The sequence below is a fragment of the Emydura macquarii genome, unplaced genomic scaffold, assembly GCF_026122565.2.
Source record: "Emydura macquarii macquarii isolate MOO-44397 ecotype Brisbane River unplaced genomic scaffold, CSIRO-AGI_Emac_v2 contig_2897, whole genome shotgun sequence".
In the NCBI taxonomy this organism is placed as follows: Eukaryota; Metazoa; Chordata; order Testudines; family Chelidae; genus Emydura; species Emydura macquarii.
Window position 1 is genome coordinate 15,600,214 of NW_027133034.1, and position 17,669 is coordinate 15,617,882.

Below are 17,669 nucleotides of genomic sequence, written 5' to 3' on the forward strand. Positions count from 1 at the left end.
GTATTCTTTGCATAGTTCCTTATTTTTATTTTAAACTAAGTCAAAATTGGCTAGTTTAGTTCATTCTGGAGCATATCAAAGCCGGATTTTTAAGACCAACTCTGAATTTAGCCATGTATTATGCAAAAAGTAAATAAATTAATTAAGCAAACATGACCTTTGAGACCTCAACTAAGTCCCAGTCCGGCTCTTTTATCATCCTATTCCTAAAGAACCATACATGCCAACCAGAAAGGGGAAAAAATGCAAATGTAAACCTGTCAAAGACTTTTCACATCTCTGAACGCCTGTGCTGCATCCTGCATTGTTATTCTCACACACACCAATAACAAAAAAACATTTCCAGTCTCTTTCAGTGGGAATTATAACAGACAATTTTTCAAAAATATAGCTTCCACTTGTGCATGCACACTTTCTGTGTAACAGAATTCACACCCTTTGTTCAAAAAAGTCATGCACATCTGGATTTTGCATGTGCAAATTCAATTACTTTTTCAAATAATATACCTGCATGTAACTAACTAGTATATGCAAAAACAGAAGGCACACTAAGGTCTGCCCTTGAATACCTTGGATTTTTCCATCCTATTTTAATCATATTTTTCATGTGCTTTTTCTCCCTTGCTGCTTCTGTGACCCGCACAACCAGCAGAGGAGCATGCAGGGGCCTATCAGGCAGCATCAGTGCCCAAGAGCATCAAACTCCCTGCTGTTAAAACAATTTACCTGGGACTGGGCAGCTGCAGCCACTTCAGGCTAAGCAGTAAAAGAATCACTGGAGGAGGGGACTGGACTCTGGGTCTCCCACATCCCGGGGTTGGAAGGATGCCTAATCCAGAGGTGGGGAACCTTTTTTCTGCCAAGGGCCATTTGGAAAAGGGGCAAACGGCGGCAGGATTTCGGCGGCGGGCACTGCCCCCCCCCCCCACGGAACCCCGCCGCCGCCGTGAAACCGCGCCGCTGCCGAATTCCCCCCTGTGGTTGCCTTGCCAGGGCCAGACCAAATGATTTTGCGGGCCTTATCCGGCCCGCGGGCCGGACGTTCCCCACCCCTGCCCTAATCACTGAACTACAGCAGCATTCTCTCTCTCTCTCTGGCCCAGTGACTATTTCAGTATTTATCTACAGTGGAATAGTCACTGGGCCAGAGAGAAAATGACTTTATAGACCAGTAATTAGAGAACTCATGTGGCAGATGGGAGACCCAAGGTCCAGTCCCAGTTCACCTCCTCCTCTGCCCCCACAACATCCCATTTATGTGGATCTCACTCCTCCAAGATACTATTTAGGCACCTATACTGCCTGACTCCAGGAGACAGATTTGCATTTATGGATCGCTAACAGAGATAAGGAGCTCCCTGCAATCCAGGCTTAGGCACCTATCTCCAGGGCTTAGGACAGAGTTCTCTCACCAGCACGTCCCATTGACGCCTCACCTAGCATGCTGGCTTTTGTGGATTGCAGTCTAAGTCACCCTATCTCTCCCCATTCATTGTATAGGGAACGTAGGTTCCTAACTCAGGCTTTGTAGATCACATGGTGTTCTTGTGATTTTTGCAGAGGCCTAAAAATTAGACTCTGCAATGCTCAGCATTACAACATGTAAGTCATTTGTGGATCCAAACCAAAGTGACTTTCTCATGGTCACCCCATAGGCCAGAAGCAGAGCAGAAACAGAACCCAGCTTGGTCTCCTTAACTCACAGTCTACTGTCCTATCCAGAGGGCTACAATTACCTCCCTTTATGAGGTTATAAATCCTGCTACAATGATTTTCTTAACAGTGGCTTACTGGTGGCCATGTGTATTTTTTGTCAAAGATCCTGAGTTCTACTTTCCTTGACACCTGTATATACAGTTAGCTGATGATTTCTTGCCTCCATAAATCATTGTTAGAGTATACAATTATAGTAAGGCTTCCTAGTGTGTGGATTTAAAACTTACATCTGGAAAAGTAGGGGACTCTATATTGTAATTTGGCTTTCTTCAATTAGACAAAATTATAACTTATATTGTAACCAGCTTCTGATAATGTGGACAGGTTGCTGAAAAAGCATGTTTAGGAGAATATGAACATTTTGCCTGGACACACAAAATCTAGCGATTTGATGTACAAACACAAACCATTTATAGTCATACTTTATTTTTCAAGGTGGGAAGAGAAGTCAGGTTGTATAAATTACATTAGGGATAACTTTAAGATGACCATAAAGGCTTTTTAGTTTTTTGGGCAGTTTTATCTGGGAGTGAAGCAACATGTAATCCTTGTTCACATTCTTTGCAAAACAAAAGGTGCTGCAATTTTGAGACCTCTTTAGATATGATTTGTTCCAGTAGCACAGTGAAGACAACCTTTTCATGTTTTTCAATGGTATGGTTTTTATGCTCCTAACCAGAAGAAAAGTACTGTTACTAAAATGAGTTTTAGGACTATAACAGAGATGTTACATAATAACCTCAATACATAAGGATTGATTCATGAAACTCTTGGCACATCAAGATTATGCAACCATTCTTCAGTCACTAGACTTTCCATCCCCCCCAAACACGCTTCCTCCCCTCTTCCTTATGTGTACAGTGAATTCATTGATATCCAATAGGCATCCTACACAGTGATCTTCTTAAAATTAGTATTAGTCTAGATCTGAGCCAAATCCAGGGAGGACTGCATGCTGTGCAGCAAAATTAGAACCTGTTGGCCTCATTACAAGGACAAGTAAAATCTACAGGTTCAATTTCACTTGTTCATTCTTTCCAAATTATATCTATGAGTATATAACATGACATGGCCTGATTTTAAGAAGTGTCCATGCATAAATTTATGGTGGACCTAATCTGCATGGTCATTTATATCAATTACATGTGCAAACTGGATATTTATGCACACTGATGGCCACAGGATGGGATTCTGTCACAGGGCAACTGGCCCCTTACAGGGAGATAGGGTCAGCCAGACCTGTCATAATTAACTGCTTCTCAGTCTAAGGGGAGCTATTAAGAAGAAGCAGGCAATAGCTTATAAAAGACCTGAAAGAGATCAGTCTGGAAGTGGGCAGATTCCTGCAGAAGGCCCTAAGCCAGTGTCTGAGAATGGTACTCTGGAGAACCAACCTGGGGGGGGGGGGGGGGGGGTGTCAGAGCAGGGGAAGATTCAAAGGGAGACCAAGAAAGGGGCTGGGAACAGAGGTGCTTGAAACTGCAGTTTTGCTGAAGAACTGGCTGGGATTTCAGGTGCTCCCCATTTTCTCTAAAATCAGTAGGGTTTTGGCCACTGAAGCCTAGAACTTTCCCTGACATTTTGGATGCAGCATTTAACAACTATCAGGGTATAGACAGACAAATGAAGAAATGCTGTCATGTGTAAGGCCTTTGCCAGCTCAGCCAATTAACTGACAAAGTGTTTATAAGAATATAAAGGAATATTTTATTTTAAAGTAGTGTAGGAGCAGAGTCACAGGAGAGCTTTTGACTGTAACTACATTTCCTGACTTTGGAGTTCTACATTTCTCAACCTGAAAGCTGCATTACAGTTTGGGTTTTTTTTCATGACACTGAAATTGACACGGTATGATTCACTATATACCCTCACAGCTAGAAACAATATTAAAAAAATGCAAGAAGTAATTCACCAATATTATTAATTATCTGTATTGTGATATTTTCTAGGAGCCCAAACAGAGATCAAGACCCTATTAGCTAGGCATTGTACAGACACACAACAAAAGGATAGTCCCTGTTCCCAAAGTGCATACAAGTATTCCATTAACCAACAACACGTTATTAATTTTGCTGTACCCATGTAGACAAAAAGTGAAAGTGATACTTCAATAATAACCCTTTCAAAAATTTCCACTGAACTTGTAATGACAGGTAGAGAAATAGACACAGATACTTACATGTGACAAGCAAAGGATCTTTTTAAATTAGACTTGTGACCACTCTTTCTTCTTTAGGATGGAAGAAGCAGAATTTTAAGGTGGGTTTTTTAAGTTTTAATTTTCTGCCTTCCCCCACTCCCCACAGAAACATCAAAAATGCCAAGTCTGGTCTCCTTTGTGTTTGCCAATTGTCTCAAAGTATGTTTAATGTGTCCTCCCACAGCTTAAATGAAGGGTCATAAATACTGAAATTTTAAAGAGACTTTCTCCAAAACATTAATCTGTCACACAAGTTCAATAGGTGTAAAGAACAAAGGACAAAGTGTTCTATGCAATTTGACTAAAAATCCATTCCTCTCTCAGCTTTTACTCTTGAGATGTCTTGCCACTAGTCTCCAATCATTATAATGCTTATTTACACTAAGAAAATAGACATTCAATTCACTGTCAGCACAGCTCTTCTGGTGGTAATTATGGTAATGATTGTTATAGAAACAGGACTTGAATGGTGGTAAAAATGCTGCACATTACCAGAACCTTGTCTACACTAGTGCTCCTAACAGGGCAACTGAAGCTGGTAGAAGCATAGTTGGGATTTCTTTTCACCCTCAACACAGACAACTCTCTAGAGTTTCCAAGATAGAGAAGACCTGAATGTGAAACACAATTGTATGTGTAAGAATACCTTTAAAGGTAATTGATTATACCATAACATTACATACCAGGGTTCATGGTAGATTCTCCAACACTGCCAATTTTTAAATCAAAATTGGATGTTTCTAAAAGATATGTGCTAGGAATTATTTTTGGGGAATTCTATGGCCTGTGTTATACAGGAGGTCAGACTACATTATCACAGTGGTCTTTTCCGGCCTTAGAATCCATGAGCTTACAAAGTAACAAAACAGAACATAAATCCATATATCTTACCTTTAAGGCACTATCTCCTCATTGCATATCAACTTATGCACTTACTACTTCTTCCATTCTCTAAAAATGAATCATGAAAAGCGAAATCAGTCACATCTATAAGTACTTAACGTTTAATTTAAAACTAGAAAAACCTAGTAGGTTTACAATTAACACATCAGTGACCTTGCACCTTGAGAAATCCCCTTTAAATTCATGTAAATCACAGAAAATGTTGGTTCTTATAATGATCTATACTTAAGTCTCAAGTATCTAAATTATGTCAGTCAACTTTAGTAAACACAGCTCTCTGTCACTGTCATTTCTTATTTCAAGATCTCTTTGTCCAACAAATACTGTTGCAAAGAATATTTTTCCTGAACATGTGAAATACTCTGTATACTTTCAACAAAATATGCTTCATTTTCCTTCATTAGACCATAAAAAATGATAACTGCTTTTTGGAATTTCTTATTTTCTAAAGCCAACACACAAATCATAAGAGATCTATGAATAATTTAGAATTTAAATAATATTCCAGAGTGATTCTCCTATAGCAACACCATTCACATTGATCTAAACAAGAACAAGACCCTCTTTGGTTAATGTATTTCCTAGAGTCAGAACATATCTGTTGATTTACAGAGCACTTTCTGCAGACTATGTATGGCAAGTCTTAGATCTTCCAGTAATTAATTCTTGGCTTTAATAGAAGTAGACTATTTCAATGCTGCATGTAATTCAAAGAATTCCTCATTATTTTCGCTAAAATTCAGAAAAAATTCAAACTGTGTTCTACTTTGCAATCCTCACTGTAGTGACACTTGTTAGACAAAACACTTACTACAACAAATGTTCAAGTAAACAGGCATTGTGCAGGTGGTACGTGTGAGAGTTGAAAGTAGCAGAGCAGAGAACGTACAGGCAGCCCACTGCAACCTCAAAGCATGACCATGCCTCCACACTCCTCCCTCAGTGGATTCACACAGAGAAAGCTAATGTGAAAGTTTGTTCTATGGCAACTGGGCAGGCCAGGTTAGAGAAATAGCAATGGCTGGGCCAGGGCATCCAAGGAATTCACTGATTCACGCATCTTTCAGGGAGTCCTTATGGCGGGGCTCATAAGAAGCCCCAGAATAAGTTCAAAGCCATTCTCTTTTGGCAGAGGACAGTTATACTCATGCAACAGATTAGTAGGGTTCACAGATGTCTGTATAATACAACAGTTGTTAAAGCATTTTTAAGTGAGCCATCTATTACTAGCAAACTGAAAGCAACAGAGTTGGCTAAATGAATAAATCTCCAGGCAAATCTTCCCTTGAACATTTAGAGTATGTCTACACTACAGTAAGACACCTGCGGTTGGCCCATGTTAGCCGACTCAGGCTCATGGGTCTCAGGCTGTGGGACTATAAAACTGCAGTGTAGACATTCTGGCATGGGCTGGAGCCCGGATTCTGTGATCCCTTAAATCTGTTAGGATTCTGGATCTGACACTCCTGGCCCCCATCAAAAAAATCAGGAGAATAGTGGAATCTTGAAATTTATGCTAGATTCTGCTGTTCCACCCAGCATTTTAGGTCTTTTTCTATAGCAAGGCCACCATTTTCCAAAATAGACACTGATTTTGTGTTAACTTTTGAATGCCCAACTTCACATCTAACTAGAGTGAATAACTAATTTTTCTGTTTGCTGGCAGTTCTTAAAAATATAAATAACATTATTTTGGGGTCAAATGAAATGTTTTGTTTGACTTGAACTAAATGTTTTGTTTCAGTTTGAAGCTTTTTTAGATTTTAAATAAAACTGAAAGTTAAAAACAATGTCTTTTTTACTTGAAAAATCAAAATATTTTATTTTTAAAATGTCAAATCAAAACATTTTGTTTTGTTTTTTAAAATGTGTAAGTTTGGGGGAGGGGAGTTAACGGAAATAATTTGGCAAAGTTGACAAATTCTCAAAATGTTTCAGATGACCCAAATCCACATTTTTCAGTGAAAAAAAGTTTCAGCTGAATAATTTCACCCAGCTCTACACTTAACACACAGTCTTTTCAGAAGTGCTCAGGACTCTCAGCTCTCATCAGCTGGATAGGTGGGTCCTCAATGCCTAATGTTGACAGGTACTAAGTGTCTGAGGTTGGGCATGCAAATTTAGTTACTGCCTCTGAAATACCTCTTTTGTTTGCCTTTTCCTAGAGAACTGCTTAAGTATCTTTCTTGTTAGAAAATTGCAAACTTAATGCCTGATTTTGCAACTGTGTCTGTGCCAATCTATATCCCTGCCCTTGCAAGAAGCTGCACTGACTTCAACATTATTCCATACAGGGATCCACCTGGGTGGATGTAATTGCAAAATTGGAGCCATGGTTAGTAAATGTAGTGTAGAAAGGACCTAGAACAAAAACTACAGCAACAGCAGAAACCCCATGTAGCTCTCCAAGGGCAAAACTATGCCTCTGCCACACCCTCTGCATCCAAGGAGGGCCCTAAATACATTTGGTTCCACTTTGTGGGGTTAGCAGATTACAAACCTGCAGAAAGGTATTCTGAGCCCCCTGCAGGTGGTAGAGGAATGTGCTCTAATACTTGTACCTGCAGCTATGCATTGGAAGATTTGAAGGCAAGTGAGTAGTCAGAGGATTCATGGCTATACATTATCTGGTGGGAATACCTTAGTTGGTGGGACAGAACAGGTGTCAAATGAGGTAGGGCCTCCGTAGTGGCTGTTGAGTGTTTCTATTAATGCTTCAGTATAGTAGTCAGTACAATGCTTTAGTATTAATGCTGGAGCATGGAGAATTCTTGACCCTACAGGGTAAACCTGCACAGAGTTTGTTTTCTCAGGTTTTGCAGAGTGGTCAAGGATTTGATCCAAAATACGTTTGCAGAAAGTTGTACCCAGTCAAAAGGTAGGTTTAAAACCACATTGTTTTGTTTTTTAAAGAAATAATAGTTATTTTAGCTGGGAAGGAAGGAAAATGGCTCCTTCCACAAAAAAGGAGCTTTTCAATCCAGAGCCTGATGCAAAGTAGATATATCTCATACCTGAAAGACTGCTTCATAATTCTGCTGGACACTAAGGGTATGTCTACACTGCAATAACGCTCTCATACTGGCTCTTGTCAACTGACGTGGGCTCAAAGGGCTATAAAATTGCAGTGATGGAAGATGTTTTTTCATCACTGTAGTAAATCCACACCCTCAAGAGGCTGTCGCTAGGTTGACAGGTTCTTCTGTCAACCTAGCAGGGTCTAAACCAAGGCTTAGGTTGGCTTAAATACATTTCTCAGGCCCCCTGAGCAATGTAGCTAGGTCAATCTAAATTTCAGGCGTGGACCAGGCCTCTGCCCCTGAAATCAGCAGAACCAGTTTAAATTTTTCAACTGGAATTTCTCCTTGGGAGAGGTCTCTAAGGAAGATCTGAAAGAGGGAAACGGGAAGAAGAAAACCTAAACATCAGCAGAGAATCAAAATAAACATAGACAGAAGAGGCCTATTAGATCACACAATCTGTCCTCATGGCAAGGCAGATACAATCTCCCCACAAAGGATACATTATATATTAATAGGAATACTCATTAGATCTAAGTATACACCATTTAAAATTATAATTATAATTATAATATAATTATAAAATTATAATAATAATATATTATTATATATTCTCTTGATGCAAAAGAATTATGCACTGGAGACTGCATGGTGTCTAAACCTCAGAACACATTACCAAATAACATATAACAGACTAACAACACAGAATATTTTCATTTATAATTAGCTTGAGGGCAAATAAGAATTGACAAGAAACTCTAATATCACTTCATTCATCTCTTGTAACATTAGCATGTCTGCAAAGAACTGCAAAGAACATAAAATCTTATGGCAGCTGAGAAATAAAAGAATACACGGCAGAGCTTTGAAAACATATGCAGCAAGTTTCCAAACAGTAAGCATCAAATACAGGCTTGGTTTCTATTCCATATAAGATTTTAAACATTAAAGATTTTAAATCTTGACTTAAGCACCAAGATACCACAAGTGCAGTGCCAACTTCTGATTAGAGGTAAACAAGCCACTTCCCTGTTCAATGAAAATGTCTCAGATTCGTATTTACCAAAAACAAGTAGCCAGCTCAAATATCCTTTACATGTTTATACTGGCAACACACCAAGAGGTTCAGTGCAGCCAAACTGCTACAACAGGTGCAGCACTGACCAACAAAATCCTCTTCTCCATTTGGAACAACAAAACAATAAGGTTGTGACCAGAAGACAAAAACAAAACAAAATGTAATGCTTTACCCCACCCAAACTGTCAGAGGATAGGACTCCCCATGCAAGGTTACACTATGCACAGCACTCATTAAACCAAAAGAGCAGCCTTCCCTTTTCTCTGGGCAGCAGGAGTGGAGCTGGGGAGAGTGAGAACCAGATTTGGTCTGCAGGGGTAATGGAAGGGGGGCGACAGCCAGCCAAGGCAAACAGGGCTTGAAGAGGAAACATTTGTAAAGCTGTCAAGTCTCATTCATTTGGTGAGGAAAGAAGGGAGGCACCTCTTACAAAGCATCTCATGCCAAGGAAGAAGTCTTGTAATGCAGTGATTTTCAACTTTTCCAGACTACTGAACCCCTTTCAGGAGTTTGATTTGTCTTCCATACCCCCAAATTTCACCTGACATAAAAATACAAAAGGGTCCCAAGCACACTATTACTGAAAAAAATTATTTCTCTCTCATTTTTACCATAGAATTATAAAATAAATCAACTGGAACATAAATACTGCATTTCCATTTCAGAGTACAGAGCAGTATAAACAAGTCATGGCATGAAATGTTAGTTGATACTAACGTCACTAGTGCTTTTCATGTAGCCTGTTGTAAAACCTGGCAAATATCTAGATGAGTTGATATACGTACCCCTTGGTTGAGAACCGCTGTTGTAATGGGGTCTGAGGAGAGCTTAAAGATCTCAGTTTGTTTCACTTCTCTCCAGCTCTCCCTCCTTCAGTTTGCCCCAGCTGGAGAACGCTGCAGTGGGTTGTTGGCCCTTCCCTCCTCTCCGCTCCACACAGCTCCTCCCCTCTGGGCGCCTTTAAACGGCCGCACAATTATCCGATCGGGCGACTAACCGCAGGGAGGATCGGCACAGCAGAGGCACTTTCACAGCTCGCCCCCGGGGAGCGTGAAACGCAGCAAACCTGCCTCTTTTTACATGGAACCAACCCAGGCACTGAAACAAAGCGGGTGTGGGAGGTGCTGGGTCTGGAGGCTCGGGTGGGGGGGCTCGTGTCCACAGGTTCCCCTCTGAAGGCAGGTGCACGTGTGTGAATGACGGCGCGGAGTAAGCACCTCGCGAGACACGGCGGGGAGGTGTCACCCCAGCTTCCCCCCCCCCCCCCCCCACACACACACACACGTCCGTCCCCCTCCAGGCTGGGGCGGCTGGCTGGCAGGCAGTGCACGCTCTTGCCTGGGCAACAGCGGGGAGGGAGGCAGCTGCGTTAGTGGGGAAACGCCGAGCCGAGAACCGGGGCCGCGTTGCAAAAGGCGAGTGACCTGTGAAGCAACAAACACGCCCCCCACCCCCGAGAAGCGGCCAAGGCCGGTCCTTTCCCCACCGCGCACGCATCCACACCCTCCCCCCCCCCCAGCCTCCCGCTCAGCGAGCGGCCCCTCCCCAGCCCTACCACCCCCTGGCCCTCGGCCCAGATGCTGCCAGCTCCCTCCACTGCCCACCCGCAAGCATCCTCCCCGCCCGGCAACCCGAGACAATTCCTCCCGGGCCTCCCTCAACCTGAGCCGCCGGCGCTGCGAGGCACAGGCACGGACCCTGGCTTGGAGCCGCAGACACCAGCCGGCCCGCAGGCGGCGGCTGCTCTGCCTCGTCCCCGCGCGGCGCTGCAAAGAGCCGGGCCAGGCAGCCGCCGCCGCCGCGCAGCGCGCGCGTGGGGCGAAACGCTCCCTACCTGCGAGGCTGCAAACAACTCCTCCGCGCGCTCGCCCCTTCCCGCGGCCGTCTCCCGTCCCGTCCCGTCTCGTGCCGTGCCAGCCCCACAGGCTCTACGTGCGCTGCGCTCGCGGAGGCGGCTGCAGCTGGGGGAGCAGCTGGAGGAGGAGTTGGTCGGTGCCAGTGTAACAAGTTTGGGTTTGCCCCGCAGTATGGCGGCTGCTGGCGCGAGGGAGGGAGGGAGGAGGGAGTGGAGCGGAGCGGAGCTCGCAGCTCAGTGCAGCAGCCCGAGGGCTTGTTGCCCTGCTCCAAGAGGAGGGGGATGCTCCGGGTTGTGTGATTGTGACCGGAGGGGAGGGGCGCTGTACGCAGCCGAGGGGTGTGTGCTCAAGCTGTGACAATCGAGGAAGATTTTGATCGTTGCTTTCCCGGGGAGAGTTTGGTCAATGGCTCAGGGGGAAGAAGAAGCAGGCACGGGGAAACCCTGCCAGCCCCGGGCTGGGGGGGAGGGGGAAGGACGCTTGCACAACCTGCCTCGAAATGATGGTGGAGTCTTGGCCGCAGGTCCCGGGGGGGGGATTTGAGTGCCGTTTGTCAGAGAAACCAGATTACATTTCCACACGCTGCTGCTGCTGGCATCTGCAGGCACTGATGGATTGAGGGAGAAGCAGATCCTTCCTCTTCAAAACCCCAGGGCTGGAAATGGAAATCTGCAGTCAGCAGGCAGGTTTTTTCATTTGCAACAGACGTTAGTTCTCAGTTTGTGGTGCCATTTTTTTCCGGCCTTCAATCGCAGACCTGGATGTCTGGCTTCTCGCACACAGTGTATGCTGCTAACCTGAATAACCCAGGCACGAGTGCCCCTTCTGAATATTCACAAGTGCCCTGACTCCTGGGTCATCTCCTGTATCTATAATGAAGTTATGTAGCTGAGCCAGAAGGAATTCGAGAACTAGGTACAATGTGTAGGGGGCGTGGGAGACAGATGCCAAAGAAAAATCAAGAAAGGAAGTGGGAACGTCAAACACGCTCTAGCTTGCCTCTGTGTTCGAACATTATAGTGATTAGAAGTGATAGCATATGCATACATTGTTTTGTAACTTTAGATTAATTCCCTTCACACATCATCTAGCCACCATACCTTTTGAAAATTGGCCCCCTCACCTACTGTGCAACCCCGGAGTTCCCCCTACAGTATTTGCACTTTCCTATTCCCTTGGCAAAGGTAATACCACCATGGTAGGAGTAAAGTTGGTCTGACCAACAATCTGATGTTATTTCATTTGTCCTCATTCCCCCTTCACTACTTTTCATTTGTCACACTCACCTACTGCAATATGTTTCAAGATTGTAAAATCTGGACTAGGACTATCTATGTCAGTTAAAAGCACAACAGGGCCCAAATCCTGATTGGGGGCTCTCAGAACTAGCATAATACAAATAAATAATAATAAACAACAACAAACATCTTTGGAATTGCTGTAGTACAGTGTGAGTGTTAGATGACTTGTTCTGTAATATGAGGGGAGCAGTAGCCTGACAGAGAAAAGAAAATAGTTCAGCTGTGACCCAGGATGCTTCTGCTGAGTCACTGATGAGTTTTTACTGCTTTTTACTGTCACGCCCAATGCAAAGCTATGATAACTGTTGTTCTATTTACATTATAGGTGAATATGGACCAGCATTGCGGACCACACGTGATTTCTTCCAGTGTCCTTTGTTTATTCTACTTTTGTTATCAGGAGCTAAGTAAGCACATTCAAACAAAATATTTACAGTAGAATCTCAGAGTTATGAACACCTCTGGAACAGAGGTTGTTTGTAACTCTGAAATGTTTGTAACTCTAAACAGAACATTATGGTTGTTCTTTCAAAAGTTTACAGCTGAACATTGACTTAATACAACTTTGAAACTTCAGTATGCAGAAGAAAATTGCTGATTTTAACCGTCTTAATTTAAATGAAACAAGCACAGAAACAATTTCCTTACCTTGTCAAATTTTTTCTTTAAACATTCCCTTTATATTTTTAGCAGTTTACGTTTAACACAGCACATTATGATATTTGCACTTTTTTTTTCTCCCTCTGCTGTCTCTGATTGTGTACTTTCAGTTCCAAATTAGGTGTGTGGTTGACCGGTCAGTTCATAACACTGGTTTTCATAACTCTGAGGTTTTACTGTATGTTAGCAAGGTGGTATGACAACAGTAGCCCTGCTACCTCTGTTGTACCTGTTCAGTAGATAAATAGCAGACCTTAGTTTCTAAGGCTGTCAGTCAACACTGTTTGCCAACACTACATTCACTTAAACACAACGCTGCCATTTGTTTTTAAAATCCTCTGAAAGATGTTATTTGTAGTGGAAATTTTGACAGGAATTTACAGTGACAAAGATATTGTCACTTGTTATCTTATGTCCCTTAAACTCAGTTCTCATCACTGGCCATTAGGCAATTCTTATACATCATTAGTACCACGTCTCTGACAGTGACCATTTTATGAGAGATGATCTCTTCTGTGCCCTTTTGACTGAGAATCCCAAATTGCCCTAGGTCCAAATACCTTTCCTCTGTTTCACCTCTCTGTCTACAAGAGTTGCCCAAGCTCTAGTCTAAAACATGAGTTAAGATTTATTGAGAATAGAGATTGAAAAGTATTAAACAAACAAAATGGTATCACTTTTAAACTCCATGAAAGCTAATCTACATAGGTGTAATAGTAGTGAAGAAATGTTAGGGTTGATTCCCCGTCCAGCCCCTATATGCTGTTCTGAGTATTTTATGTTGTTGAATAGCCAGCCCACAGGCATCTCTGAGGAGGCTGCCATAAGTTAGAGTGACCCTGTGATTGCTTTACCTTATGGAGAGGGCCATCTCAACTCCTGTAGCAGCCCAGAATCTGTATGATGAAAAGGTAGTGTAAGGCTATGTTAGGCTTTGTCTCTCTTCCTATGGGCTGTGCCTTCTGTACTGCACCCCTTAGGAGATGCAGCAGTCTAGCCCATAACCAAAGGCCTTGTCTGAAGTAGAAAGGCTTTACCAGTATACTTATGCTGGCAAACCCTCCTAGTGGAGATGTCACTGTACTGGCAAAAGATGCTTTTGCTGGTACAAATTGTACCATTTCCCCAAACAAAATAACTTATACTGGTAAAAAGACAACACTAGGCTTTTATTGAAATAGCTATGTTGGTTAGGGGTATGATTTTTCCTCACACTCCTAACAGACATAGCAATGCCTGCAAAACTACTCTAAAGCCATGTGTCATTGGTCCCTTCTTGCTACCTGAAATTTAACTTCTTTGTAGTCTGTAACCGTTTTTGATGTTAAAGGTGTGACAGAATCCATTATCATGTCAGGCAGGCTGGCTTGGATTTAACTGGCGTTTCAACATTTGATCAGGTGTGCCATCTGAACGAAAGTGGATTACTCACAGTCCTCTTTATAAAAGCTAATGTTCCCTATATCTATTAACATCCTGCCACCTTTCTTAAACCCTACCATTTCAAATGCCTCTAAGTTACAGTCAATCTAAAGTGTCATGGTGGCCAGGTCCTGCTTTGCATGTCAATTGTCCCTGGCTGGAGGTGTTAGTCTGAATCCAGTCCACATCTGGTTCCAATTTCTTAGTAATTCAATTTTAACAATATCTCTTCTCTATATCTAATGTGTATTATGGACAGATTAATGGAGAACCATGACATCACTGTATTAAACCATGCACATTTTGCGGTGCTGGATTTAAGCACTCTTTTGGGCTACAGACCCCCAACAAAATGAATGTTAATCTCCAGTAAACTACAGTATATATCTCCACTACATTGTGTTATCCACAAATTTGTTTAATTCAATCTCAGAATTTTCACTAGTTTTATACTTCTCATATAATTTTATGAATGAATTTTGAAAGCAAAATTATTTTGACAATTAGTAAAAAGAAAAAGAAAAATGTAGCACAGAAATGTGTTTCACTTCTTTTTCTAACATAAAGCTGTCACTTCCTTTTCTGAATACATTGTGTTGTGGCAATGAGGTCACATAATGAACAACTATTAATACATGACTACAGCAGTTGTTTCTAGTGTGGATTCCAAAGTAATGCATGAAACATTACTTTACATAACTCCATTATCAGTAAAGCATAATCTTCTAAACACACATTAATATATGCTACAAAGAAATTTTACACAACGTCTGGCTCAGTCTTAACATAGCTACTACTTTGATATCATGTTCAGAGGAGTATTACACTCCATGGCATGTCAAAAGGACATTTTAATTACACAGCAATCTACACCCTACCACAGAAAGAAAAGTAATTAAGAATGAAAAACTAAGTTAAAGTAATCTATAGAATCAGACTGTACTCTTAGAAACAAAGCTTTAAATTAAATCCTAGAAGAAATATGTTGCAGTAGCAGAAGATTGGCAGAGAGCATTGGTGAGTCAGAGCAAGATTTAAGTTGGCCCGGAAGTTAGATCTGGAGCTGAGGATAGATAAGTTCAAGAGTGAGTGAGTGAACAGGTGGTAGGTAAGTAGCAAGCTGGTGAAAGGGCGAATGAATGTGTCTGGCAGTTTGCAAGCAAGTAAATAAGGAAATCAATAAATGTGTAGCAGAATGTGTGAGTGAATGAATGGGCGAATGGGCAACAGGATGAGAAAGTAAAAGAATAAGTAGGAAGTTAGGGTGAACGGATAAGCAGATAAGTAAATGTATAACTGAATGTTCCAAATTGCCATATAGTCAAAGTCCCCAGGCTACATTGTTATAGAACTATATTGCTGTGATAGTTCAGTGTCAGTTAATCAGAGCTGTTTCAGTGCAAAAGGAAAATTACAGTACTTCTAACTAGTCATTTCTAACTGACCATCATGAAAAAGGAACCATGGTGAATATATTTTAATATTTAGTATCTAAATACACTTAAATTCTGAAACCAACCATAACATTCCTTTGGAAATCATAATAATATACATTTAAGAAATGGAGAAAAATATTTAAATGCAGGCAAAGATTTTCCACAGACTTACACTGTTTAACAACAACTTCAAAGGCAACATATTTTTATTATTAATAATAATAATTAATTAATCATACTTGTTACATTTCATCCATAGATCTCAAAAAAAATTTCAAAGGTGGGTAGGTATATTATCCCCATTTTCCAGATGGATAAACCAAAGTACAAGGAGGTGAAGTGACTTATGCAAAGTTACATAGTGAGTCAGTGGCAGAACCAGGAGCAGATAGAACCAAAGACTTGTGCTACTGTGCCCTACCCACTAAACCTCATAAAATTTATTGTCATTTGTTGTCATATTGTCATTTAGTGTCATTTCATTGTCATTACAGAGGCTATGTAAGTATAACATACTAGCCAAGGGATGTACTTTCCCAGTGATGTGGGGATTTATCTAAAGCAGGGGTTCTCAACCGGTGGTACGCGTACCACCAGTGGTACGCGGAAGACGGCTCGGTGGTACGCGAGGGAAAACTTGCCGCCGATTCCGCCGCCGAATCCCCCCCTTGCCGCCGCCGCCGAATCCCCCCCCTTGCCGCCGCCGCTAAACCCTGCTGCCGCCGAATCCCCCCCCTTGCCGCCGCCGAGAAAGCTCGCCTCCGCCGAATCCCCCCCCCTTCTGCCGCCGAGAAATCTCTGCCGCCGAATTCAAACCCCCCTGCCGCGAAACCTCTCTGCCGCCGAAAACTTGGAAACCGCGGCAGGGCTTCGGCGGAGGGCATCGATCCCTCCATGCAACCCCGCCATTTTACCGAGTCCTACTCGGGCCAGGTACAGTCAGGTGAAGCAGTACTTGACCCGCCTGTACCTGACCCGAGTGGTACTCTGTAAAAAAAGGTTGAGAACCGCTGATCTAAAGACTTCCTTACATCATTAAGGGTGGAATTCACTCTTGTGCAGAGCGCCCATTCCAGGCCCTTATACCTTCCCCTGTACTACATATGGTGTGTATATGCTAGAGTAGTTGCTGCACAGGCTTCTGCATAGCCTGTGGTTCTATGCTGGCTCCAAATGAGATAACATGGAGGGGGTAGATCACAGGATCCTCATGTATTTGATCTAGCACAGCAGTTCCCAACCTGTGGTCCGTGGACTCCTGGTGGTCTGTGAGGCTACTACAGGAGGTCCAGTGAAAAGAAAAATAACATCCTCACCAAGGAAAGGGACGATTTCAAATAAAATTTTCAAATAAATAATAGTTGCACGTGGTGGTCTACAAAACGTTTGGAGGTTGGAAAAGGGTCCATACACTTTAAAAGGTTGGGAACTGCTGATCCCCAGGAGCCCCTAACTGGGGCATAGAGGAGCAGTGTTCCCCATTGCAGCTCATAATCTAGATCAGTGTTTCTCAATTGGTGTTCCGCGGAACCCTAAGTGACATCACACCACCGAGAGCAGCTGTTCTCCGTGCCGTCGAAAAAGGGAAGATGTCCTGGATTTTTTGGCGGAGGGTATCGAGTATGAGTGTAATTTCCCCGTGGAGCCTAAAGGGTTCCGCGGAGATATTTAATTGAGAAACGCTGACCTAGTTGTTTGTATATAATTTGCTTATTTCGACATTTTTTTTGGCCCCATATGTAAAAATACTGTTAAGAGTTTGGGGGGTTCCGCAATTATTTATTGAATTCAAAAGGGTTCCATGGCCAAATTTAATTGAGAAACACTGATCTAGATTAACAGTCTCCTAGAGGCTATGATGTAGTTCAATATACAGCCAATGACATAGGGAAGCGATTTTTTGTTCCATTCCAGCCCGCTTTAATCCTCAAGTAAAGCCCACTTACTGGAGGGAGGGGTACATTTAACTGAAAAAATATAACAAGATTGATCTTCCCTAATACTGATGTTGTGTAAATATGTTAGAAAAAAGAAACATGCAAAGAATTAGCATGCAGTGCCCTTTGCCCATGGTGGC

The 17,669-nt window shown here is 42.4% G+C and overlaps 1 protein-coding gene across 5 annotated transcripts in view; it reads right to left on the minus strand.

Moving 5' to 3' along the window:
* SEMA4D (semaphorin 4D) overlaps positions 1-10,963 on the minus strand; it is a 142,588-nt gene extending 131,625 nt beyond the window's left edge. For 3 of the 5 annotated variants that reach the window (XM_067569330.1, XM_067569326.1, XM_067569327.1), the window contains exon 1: positions 9,703-10,142. The gene's annotated coding sequence lies outside the window, so the exon portion shown is untranslated. Of the gene's footprint in view, positions 1-4,807; positions 4,868-9,702; positions 10,143-10,751 lie in introns of those variants that run through there. The other 2 variants (XM_067569328.1, XM_067569329.1) reach the window with 2 other exon arrangements.
* Positions 10,964-17,669: the final 6,706 nt, after the last annotated feature.